Below are 10,928 nucleotides of genomic sequence, written 5' to 3'. Positions count from 1 at the left end.
GGGACAAAGAAAAGAGTGTCACCCCATCCACCTATATCAGCTGCAAGTCTTCCTTAAGAAATAAGTTCCTCCATAATTTCCTACATACTTTAAGTAGAGATACATAAACAGTGTTCTGGAGAATAGAATTTCCATGGTAAAGACGTAGATGTGTATGTTCTATCAGCAGCTTTTAGATGTTAGCAATGACATTAACCTATTTTGCATATAATCTGCTTAAAATGTAGCCATCAGTGATATATTGCTGGGGAAGATATGACCAATGGAGAAAAAAAGTTGAGGATGCTCCATACTTCTGTTACTTTTTAATGTCTCAGTATAATGATGAAAGATTACCTTAGTCTTTATTTTTCAGGAAGCAAAGACAAGTAGTTTCCTGAACTCTGGAGCCACTTAGATGTGATTTCCTACAGAGCTTATTCTTTGTTTTGCTGTCTCCACTATGCAAGATCACACCATTGCTTTTCCCAGAGCAGGAAAACAAAAGCAGCTTTGTTGTTGCTCACGTTTACAGTTGTACTTTTCAGTTAATAGTCATCTACCTGCTGTAAGGTGATGCCATGGCAGTGAATAAAGCAAATGTTAAAAGCTCATCGTGCCCTGAAAGCCTGTGTCTCAAAAGCATGATTAAAAATTAATCCAATATTTCTTTAGTATAGAATTCTCTGGCCATTTTGGATGTTTCTGTACTAGAAGATGTTGAAATACTGGAGTGAGTGTGGCAGGGGCCGCTGTGAGTGTGGCTGGAGTGGGTGGTGTACAAAGAGAGACTGGGAGAAATGTTTTGGTCTTAAGAGTGCTAAACAAGGATTTTAGTAATGTCTTCACCTACCTAATGGAAAGGTACGAAGAGGATGGACAGAGCCAGACTCTTCTTGGATGTGCTTAGCAAAAAGGCAAAAGACTTCCAGATAAAATGCACAACAAGGGATCAGATAGAAAGGAAAAATAACCTCACTGTGAGCATGCAACAAGGTTTCCTAGGGAGGCTGTGGAGTCTCCATCCCTGCAGATAACCAAATTTCAGTGAGGCAAGTCTTGGACTCGATGATCTCTAGAGATTCCCTTCAACCTAAATGATTCTGTGGTTATCTAATTGCTCTTATAATGTTTCATACAGCTCTATAGAACTCAAATTAAATGTTCAGCTTATTCTAAATGCAATGAGAATCAAAAAATATTCATAAAGATTTTCTTAAAGCAGAATTCTGTGAGGTTTTCTTCTCACACTGAGCCATTTCTTTGCCAATAGTTCAACACAGAAACCTCACTTTTGACTGTGAACATCCTCAAGCAAATTTTGTCTGCCACTAATTCATCAGGTCACAGAAATCACTGTCGTGGTTCAGCCTCAGCCAGCAGCTAAGCACCATGCAGCTGCTGCTCACTCCTCCCCACTCCCAGTAGGATGGGAGTAGAACTTGGGGGGGAAAACCCAGTAAAACTCCTGGGTTGACATAAGAATAGGTTAATAACTGAAATGAAATATAATCATTATATTAATAAAAGAAGAATCGTAATAGTAATGAAAAGGAATATAACAAAGAGACACAAACCCCAAGGAAAGACCAGAGATGCACGGTGCAGTTGCTCACCACCTGCTGACCGATGCCCCAGCAGAAATTGCTCCTCCCAGCCAACTCTCCCCAGTTTATATACTGGGCATGACATCTATGGTATGGAATAGCCCTTTGGCTAGTTTGGGGACAGGTGTCCTGGCCATGCCCCCTCCCAGCCTCTTGTGCACCTCCTCACTGGCTGAGCACGGGAGACTGAAAAGTCCTTCACTTGGCACTACTGAGCAACAACTGAAACACCAGCATGTTAGCAATGTTATTCTCACACTAAATCCAAACCACAGCTCTACTCCAGCTACTAGGAAGAAAATTAACCCTATCCTTACTGAAACCAAGATACTAACTGAGAAAGTGCAGGTAATACAATAAAAGCTTGTTTCTCTTGAAAACTGAACAGCCCAGGATAAATCTTGATTATACAGGGGTATTATTATACATCCTTTCTTCACTGTAGCAGAGTCTGAGTCAAACCTTGGAGTCAGACCAAGCCCAATAGATGGAAGCAGGAGAAAGATGCAATGTAGAAAATCACTGTAGAAATAATAACTTTTTTCCCCTAGAACTTCTGCCTTGTAAAAAAGACCAAAAAAACCAGACATTTCCCTAGCCAGATATGCTTAGACTTCAAATAAATCCAGATTCAGCTGAATGCATACAAAAGAAGGTTATTTATTCATGCAACAATTCCTTTATGTGTGTGGTGCATATATTTTTGTCTCTGATCAGCTGAATGTGTTTTTCAAACTAGTCAAACAGACTCTGCAGGTTTCTTTTGTTTCAGTAAGAATTGTAAAATAATTCTTAAGGGCAAATTACTCCATTAGATTAGCACAGATGTGCCTTTTACATCCAAATGTTGAGGTTGTGTACTTAATCTCAGTCTACACCTTTCCAGATTGTTTAATTGGGTCAAAGCTTGCAAAAATACCGTGAAAGGACTATTTCATTATCAGAGGAGGATGGTGAGACTGTGTAGGATCAGCTGATTGGTGGAGGTGAAAACTAACCTACAGAATAATGATTGATTTTCAGGTTGATAAACAGTGTGCTCTTACTACATGGGTAGTTGCTAGTTCTGGTAAAAAGATTGAGGAAGAAAGTTATGCTCCAAGGAGCTGGGCAATATTGTCTCTTTCATCAGCAGCAAGATTGAACCAAGCTGACAACAAATCTGCCTCTCAGTTACTGCTTCCCATTCTTGTCCTCCACACATGTTTTGCAACAAAGTTAGTTTTGATTTGTGACTACCATAGAATCATAGAATGGTAGGGGTTGGAAGGGACCTTTAGAGATCATCTAGTCCAACCCTCCAGCAGAAGCAGGGTCACCTAGATCAGGTTGCACAGGAACATGTCCAGGTGGGTCTTGAAGCCCTCCAAGGAAGGAGCCTCCACAGCCCCTCTGGGCAGCCTGTGCCAGGGCTCCCTCACTGAAACAGTGAAATAGTTCTTTCTTATGTTTAAGTGGAACTTTTTGTGTTGCAGCTTCATCCCATCACCCCTTGTCCTGTTGCTAGCTACTGTAGAAAAAAGGGATGTCCCAACCTCCTGACACCCACCCTTTAGATATTTTTAAATGTTCATGAGATCTCCCCTCAGTCTCCTCTTCTCCAGACTGAACAGCCCCAGTTCCCGCAGCCTTTCCTCATAAGGAAGATGCTCTGGTCCCCTGATCATCTTGGTGACCCTGCACTGGCCTCTCTCCAGCAGTTCCCTGTCCCTCTTGAGCTGGGGAGCCAAGGACTCCAGATGAGGCCTCACCAGGGCAGAGTAGAGAGGGAGTAGAACCTCCCTCAACCTGCTGCCCACACTCTTCTTGATGTGTCTCAAGATGCCCAGATGTCTCAAGACCTCCAGAGAAGGAGCCTCCACACCCTCCCTGGGCAGCCTGTGCCAGGGCTCCCTCAGCTCAACAGTGAAATAGTTTTTCCTTATGTTTAAATGGAACTGTTTGTGTTCCAGCTTCTTTCCATCACCCCTTGTCCTGTCACTGGATACAATGGAAATAAAGTGTTGCCCCATCCTCTTGACACACACCTTTCAAATACTTGTACGTATTAATGAGGTCCTCCCTCAGTCTCCTCTTCTCCAGGCTGAACAGTCCCATGTCCTGCAGCCTTTCCTCATAAGGAAGATGCTCCAGTTCCCTGATCATTTGGTATCTTGCCAGTCTGAGCTCTGCATCTCTCCCTGATCAGCTGATACATGCTTTAGTTCACCTATTCCCATAAGTGTGAAGCATGTGTCTACTAATTTGGGCTTGTTCTTTAATCTACTGCTATCACTGTTTTGTCTCCTACAACAAAATCCTGCTTTTAACAAACATTTTATCTCTTACTTCTTAGGAAAGTGCAATAGGCTGCTTCTTAACACTGTCCTCTCCTTATAGTACTAGTAGTTTTACTCCTATAGTGCTATGGAGCTTGCTGGCTTTCTTGGAGCCTCCAAAAATAAATGTGAATATGTTGCTGCATTTGTCAATGAACTGTTCTACAGAGCCAGTTGTGCTGCACTGTGGAGGGTTTACAGCTTGCACACACACCGTTTGTAGAGGCAAGGGCAGGGTCCTGCTCAGTGCACCTCTGTCAGGAAATTTTTATCTTCCCTTAGAAGCACATGGCTGGGAGCATTCAGCAATGCTTTCCTCATGCTGTTTCCTAATTATTTATCATCAGATTGCATATTTGCTCCATGCACTGATGGAATTTCTGCCTTCTGGGGATTATAGTCAGTTCCTATAGTCAGGTCTTGTCTAGCCCCATAGACTTTCATTTTTTCTTTCCCATGGCTAGCCCTGTATACAGACTGACCATTCTTATGTAACTTCCACATCTTCTCTTTGCAAGACTGGAAAGTCAGCTTTCCTCTTGGATTCTAGTCCCTTCAGGCTTCCTGTTTTCTCTGGGTACTTCCATTTTATTCTCTTTCTTGCCCAGCAGACTTGATCAGAGTGACCTCAGTGCATTTAGTGTGTATTAAGCACAACAATAAAGGTTTGTTAAACTAAACTGTTTCTCTGTTAGCAGAACTATCTTACACCATTGCAATCAGCTGGCTTTCTTCACACTAGGAACAGGACTAATAGGAGTGTGGTGTTTAGAGTGTTCACCAAGCCATGGTCACACACATGTTCTACAACTACTTTGTAACCTGAATTTCCATCTGACCCATCAGAATCTGACAGGTCCAGCAGGTAAAATCTTATTTCTAGCCATGTTTAATTCATGGACAGCCTCCAACCAGCCCTTGGACTGCAGTCACTTCCCCACCCCCATGTTTTAATGTATTTGTGGAAAGCAATGTATTCTATTTCATAAGCTCCCTTTTCTAGCCATGCCTTGCATCAGATCTGGTTTGAACTCACCTTTCTTGAAGAGGCTATAGGAGGAATTCCAGGTGAGATCTCTTCAGTGCTCTATCTGCTGTCACTCATCTTTCCAAATCTCTTCAGGAGATCTTTCTAATGCTTCTCTATTTTCCCTTCTGCAATTTATGCTTTCCCCTCCATGTTTCATCTGCATGAATCCTGTTTTATCCCTTGTGCATAATCCTCTGAGGCCATATGTAATAATAAATTGGGATGTATGTTATATTTGATTGATTTAAGATTGTCTCAGGCTGCCCTAGAGGGGAAGCTTACTACTGCTTTCCTTTGGATGGTGTGAGAACTGCTTAATTGCATGCCTCTCCATACAAGCAGCTGTCAGTAATTTTTAAGAGAAAGGTTTAAGGGTATCCTTACTTTTACCCTTTCAAGCTGAGTGACTAGGAAAGGAAGTATAGTTGCAGTAAAGGTGCTAAAAATGATGCAGATTGTTAAAAATAATAAATTGCTGACTATATAAATTGACTCTAATAACAGCCAGAGGGGAAAACCAATTAAATGGTTTATGGTTCATACAGGCCAATGTATTTCACAACTGTCAATATTAAAAGTCAACCTTTATTAAGCAACACACACAATGTAGTTCTTCAAATCTTATGTGTGCAGCTGAGAATCACATGCTGCTATGCTGCTGTGTTGATTTACCTCAGGGATCTGTGTGTGCTTGTTTTACTGCCCAAAATGAGTCACATCAAATGATGATTGGTGAATTACAGCTCCCTCCCTTAATTCTGGAACAGGAATTACATTGGTGGATTTCCAGTATGAATACAAAATTACTTTAGCCATTCCACTAGTGTTTCACCCACTTTTAAACTTGCAAAATGCCACAAGTGACAGCTTATTTCATGCATTTCTGTTGCTGTGATCTGCAGAGTGCACAGTGCTTATAGAGCACAGCAGATGTTATCATGTGCCACAAATACAGAGTAAATGAGTTTTGGTTTTTAGAGAATGAAGACATTTCCTGACTTACCATTAGGTTCACTTGTATTAGTATAGTGGTCCAAAAAAGACTGGTAATTGCCACAAAGAAAGAGCTAAGAAATCTTTAAGGATGAGGAATTTCTGAGGAGTATTCAAGAGTCTGAAAGGGAGATTGATCAATGGAGCCATACCCTGCTGTCTGTGATACACAGAAGCCACCTCAGCATGGCCAGTATGGAGGCAAGTGCCGGATCTGCTCTGTACCAGAAGGAAGGCAGCATCACATGGGATAAGGAAGGGTGGAAGAAGGTTACAGCATGGAGTGGTAAGAGAACTCCCTCCTTATCCTCTAAGTTACCTGCTAAGATACCCTTACAGAACAAGTACAAGGGCCTGGATATGACAGATGATTAAGGGAGTGAAGCATCTCCCTTCTAATGAAAGGGAGCTGGGGCTCTTGAGCTTGGAGAAGAGAAGACTGGGGGTGATCTCACTCATGTTTACAAATACATAAAGGGTGAGTGTCAGAGGGATGGAGCCAGGCTGTGCTCAGTGATGGCCAACGATAGGACAAGGGGCAATGGGTATAAGCTGCAACACAAGAGGTTCCAAAGAAATACAAGGAAGAATTTCTTCCCTGTTGAGGTGAGGGAGCACTGGCACGGGCTGCCCAGATGAGCTGTGGAGGCTCCTTCTCTGGAGACATTCCAAACCCACCTGGAGGAGTTCCTGTGTGACCTACTCTAGGTGGTCCTGCTCTGGCAGGGGGTTGCACTGGATGAGCTTTTGAGGTCCCTTCCAGTCCTTGAGATTCTGTGATAACAAGACCAAGGAGGAACCTCCACAAGCAGTCCTGCCAAGGCCAGAGAGACCAGCCACTCACAACAACACAAGTTATGGTCATTGGCAATCACCTCTGATGTTGAATGGAAGCACCTGTTTGCAGACCAGACTCTCTTTTCAGGGAAGTTTGCTGTCTCCCTGGGGCCCAAATTAGGGACATCACCACAAGACTGAAGAGCCTAGTACAACCTCCAGACTACTATCCATGTCTGCTCTTGAGTGTGGGTACAAGCGATGTCGCAACAAAAAGCCTGAGGTCAATCCAAATAGATTTCAGGTTTAGGCAGGACATTAGGAAGCATTTCTTTACCAGTGGTCAAACACTGGAACAGGGTTGCTAGAGAGGTGGTTGGTGCCCCAAGCCTGTGTCTAAGAGGTATTTGGACAATGCCCTTAACAACATGTTTGAACTTGGTCAGCCCTGAAGCGGTCAGACAGTTGGACCCTTCCAACTTAAATAATCTAGTCTAGTTTAGTCTATTCTATTCTGTACTAGTACTGAGTTGGCAAAGTTGGCTCTGTAAAGCCCTCTTTTACCTTCAGCCCTGGAAATGCCCAACATAGTTTTGGTTGAGAGCAGCATCTCCTGGAACTAGTTAATTTGTGAAAACATTAGTTTTTCATATGAAACCCAGTGGATGTCTTGACAAAAATGAGAAGGCCAACAAAACCAAGCAACACATACAAATGGTAATGGCATTATTCTTAAAGGATCACCATGTTCTTCAACTAATGCTACACTTTGAAAACCTTATCTTTAACCTGTTTCAAATTCAGCCTCAGTTAGGAATTTTTTCTGGTCCTCTTTTATTACTTTTAGGAACATTATTTGTGGGCCTGAGGTTTATTGCAGCTGGCTTTCATAACATTAACATTGGCTTTTACAGTTGGCACAATTTGAGGTAGGAATAAATGAAGCATATTAGGTGCTTTAATTTAACCTTGTAATCAGATACATCTGCTAGCAGATCCATCACGTGCAGAAGCAGTATTGGGCATAACAGCACAGGTCAGGACTAGCTAATACAATCTTATTTAAACTGTGCACCTTCCAAACATAGGTGTGCCTCCATTTATAATTACAACACAGAAGTACTGTGTAAGAAGCTTTAGCAGGCTCCACTTTTAATGTCACTTAGGAATGGCAGCTGAAGGGCCTGGGACCAGTCCTTCACTTCCCCATGGGAACTGCTGCAATCAGAAGGGTTGATTTCGGGCTCTCCTGGAAAGCAGAACTCAGGAGTGAGTAAGAGACTACAAACCTCATTTGGGAAAGGAGCAGTGCTTATTGACTGCCTGAGTCACCAGGAACTTTTCTCTTAACACCACAGATATTTTAGTTTCCTATAAATAATGAAGAGAAATGCAGAAGAGCAAAGAATAATGTGAAAAGCACAAAGCAGTCCAGCTTCTGAGTCTGAAGGACTTCATCATCAGAACTCATTCTGGCACTCAGGTCCCTTAGTTTTGGTCACTGCTTTTGAATATTTTTCCTTTCTCATTATTGTTATTGATTTTCTTGGTTGAGTAACACTAAAAAGGAAAAGAAAAGCCAGTTTCCCTAGTACTGCAAATGCATTTACAAACCACACTGGTGTTTTTAGGTCACTGATAGCATCTGGCCAGCTGGAGAATACATGGCAGGTAATATAAAATCATCACCTATAAGCACAGTATGTCCTTCATGCACAACTATATCCTCTAGCTTGTAGCAATTACAAGTGGCCTGTTAACCCAATGCAGTGTTTTCTTCAAATCAAGCAATGGTCTTCCACATGAGCACTTTCAGATCTTTACAAAGCTGTCCAGCAGAGGTACGAGCACTATACTTTTAATACACTCCTTAGAAACTGGCTTTTCTTGGTTACTTTATGCAGGCTTTTTCTTCAGTGAGGTTGTGAGCGTCTGTGTATTAAATCTGCTACAACTTGTCTACTGTCATGAGCATTAAAATCACGGTGCTTTTACATCACTGGCACTGACACGCTACGGCTTCCTCATATTGCTGCCAAATGTTGTCACATCTAACACATGATGCTTCTGTCTCCCTTTTGGGATGCTGTGTGGATCAGACTCTGCCTTTTTTTTTTTTTCCCTGAGGCATGGGCTCCTCCCCTTAAGCCTACAAAAGACTTATAAGCAGACTGCTGTGCCACTTGGATGCACATCCCCTCCTCTCCTGCAAAGCCGCTTTGCTCCCGGATCTGCTGAGAGGTACCAAGTCTGATTGCTGCTTCTTGCTGTGCAGTCCTCACAAGTCTTTCCTGACCCTGGTAGTCTTCCTGAGAATTCAGGTATTTGCATCTAAAGTAAGGTGATGGAATAAGCCTGTATGAGTAGAAAATGTGAAAGATTCTCAGTGACAGCTAATGTAGCTTGAAATAGCTTCAGGGTTGTGACGAAGCGTCCTTCTTTATCAATCACGCTTGCAATTTCTGCATCACCTTTAGAATCAGTTTGAGGAGAGCTTTCTTTTATTTGGCTGTCAAAACATTGGCTGCAGAAATGTTTAATGTTTTCTGGTTTGGCTTTTTTTTTGTGGAACAAGTGTCTGTGCAAATGGGACCGATGGTACTGAAACAAACTGAACCTACCAGAGGCATTCTGTCTTCTCCAGCACTGGTTGCACTAACCTTCAGCTCTTTTGAAGCTCACTTTGTCTGCTCACTGATTTTTGACACCCTTTCTTTTTTTGTTTGCTCTTCTTATAGTTTCTTTTAAGTGATTCTTAACAAATGTTGACAAACTTTCCAGTTTAAACAGATGTGAAAATCCAGCACTTGCAATGTTTGGGTAGGTTTCCTTCTGTCTTGCCTGCATGACATAGTTTGAAATTTGGCTAAAGACTTGCTGCATGTTCTGATCTGGTGGCATTTCTCCAACTTTTTTGTGCAGGTAAAAAAAAGGCTGGATGTGGGCATATAGATGTGTTTTATGATCAATCAGCCCTTGCACATACTGAGCTATATAAAAAAACCACCCATAATGATTTGCAGCATTCTGGAAATGGAATTTTGCTGCTTGTCATCCCCTAATTATTACTTGTTCAGTCTTTTTTAACAAGAACATGTCAGTTCATTCTAATGGCTGCAGAAAACATTTTTTTAACAACTTCTGTATCACTGTTGCCTTTAATTAGTTTCTCTTTGCTAGGTGTTTCTCTTGCATGTGCTGTTCCTGGGTTCTTTTGGCAGAACACGTGCACTGTAAGTAGTAGGATGTCACCTCAGTGCTTTTGTCCACAAATCTCATCAGCAAGAAGGAGAAGAAAACTGGTTAAGAATTGCTTTTTTCTTCAGATAGTAAAGACAGTATCTGATGCTAGAGACATGCAGTTGGCATCTGCAAGGCTGGTTTTCCTTCCTAGCAAGAAGGAAGGAGTGGTTATAAGGCTGTTGCTTCCGTCAGTCAGTAAACAAAACACTACAGCTGCTGTGATAAAGCTTGAATGTGGCTCTGGTTACTCCACCACCTCAAAAAGAATACAACCAAATTATAAACAGTCCAGAGATGGGCAGTGATGAGGGTCATGAGTATGTCAGCACTGCCATTGGAGGGACACCTAAGCAAGCCAGGCCTTTTCACTCGGGAAAAATTGCTGTCTGAGGGCAGAGACGGTATGACAGACCTCAGAAATCATCAGTGGCAAATCCTGAGAGATGCACCATTCACTTTCTTTATGATGCTACCCTGTGGCCATTAAATTAGGTTATAGGAGTAGGATTAAAAACCAAAAAGGAGGTCATTCTTTTTGCAACAGGTGAGCTGTGCAGCTCATTGCAAAACAACGTGGTGGATAACAACTGTTCACGTGAATGTAAGGGGAGACTGGATAAATACATGGAAAAGAAATTCATGGATGTTTTCTATCTATAAAGAAACTGCATTCAGCTGCTCCCTAGATATCCATTTTACCATTGGAATAGAGAGAATATTGAACTATTTGGTCTTTCTGTTTTCTAGGTCTTTAAATGGACCTTTCATTTTTGTTTGTGCTCTAAAAGTCTGTGTTTTGATATAGTCACCCTAAAAATCCTGTATCAATTTCTTTTGCTGGTTCCATTCTTTGCAGTCAGTGACTCAGACAGGAGAAAATCCTAACCTTGGCTGTTGTCCAATATTGTTCCATTACCACTTATAAAAGTGGAACTGGTTTTCATTGTTGCATGAAGATTATCTCTTATCTTACATGTTGCT

This window comes from Colius striatus, chromosome 5 (assembly GCF_028858725.1).
Source record: "Colius striatus isolate bColStr4 chromosome 5, bColStr4.1.hap1, whole genome shotgun sequence".
In the NCBI taxonomy this organism is placed as follows: domain Eukaryota; kingdom Metazoa; phylum Chordata; class Aves; order Coliiformes; family Coliidae; genus Colius; species Colius striatus.
This window is presented reverse-complemented; position numbering follows the sequence as displayed.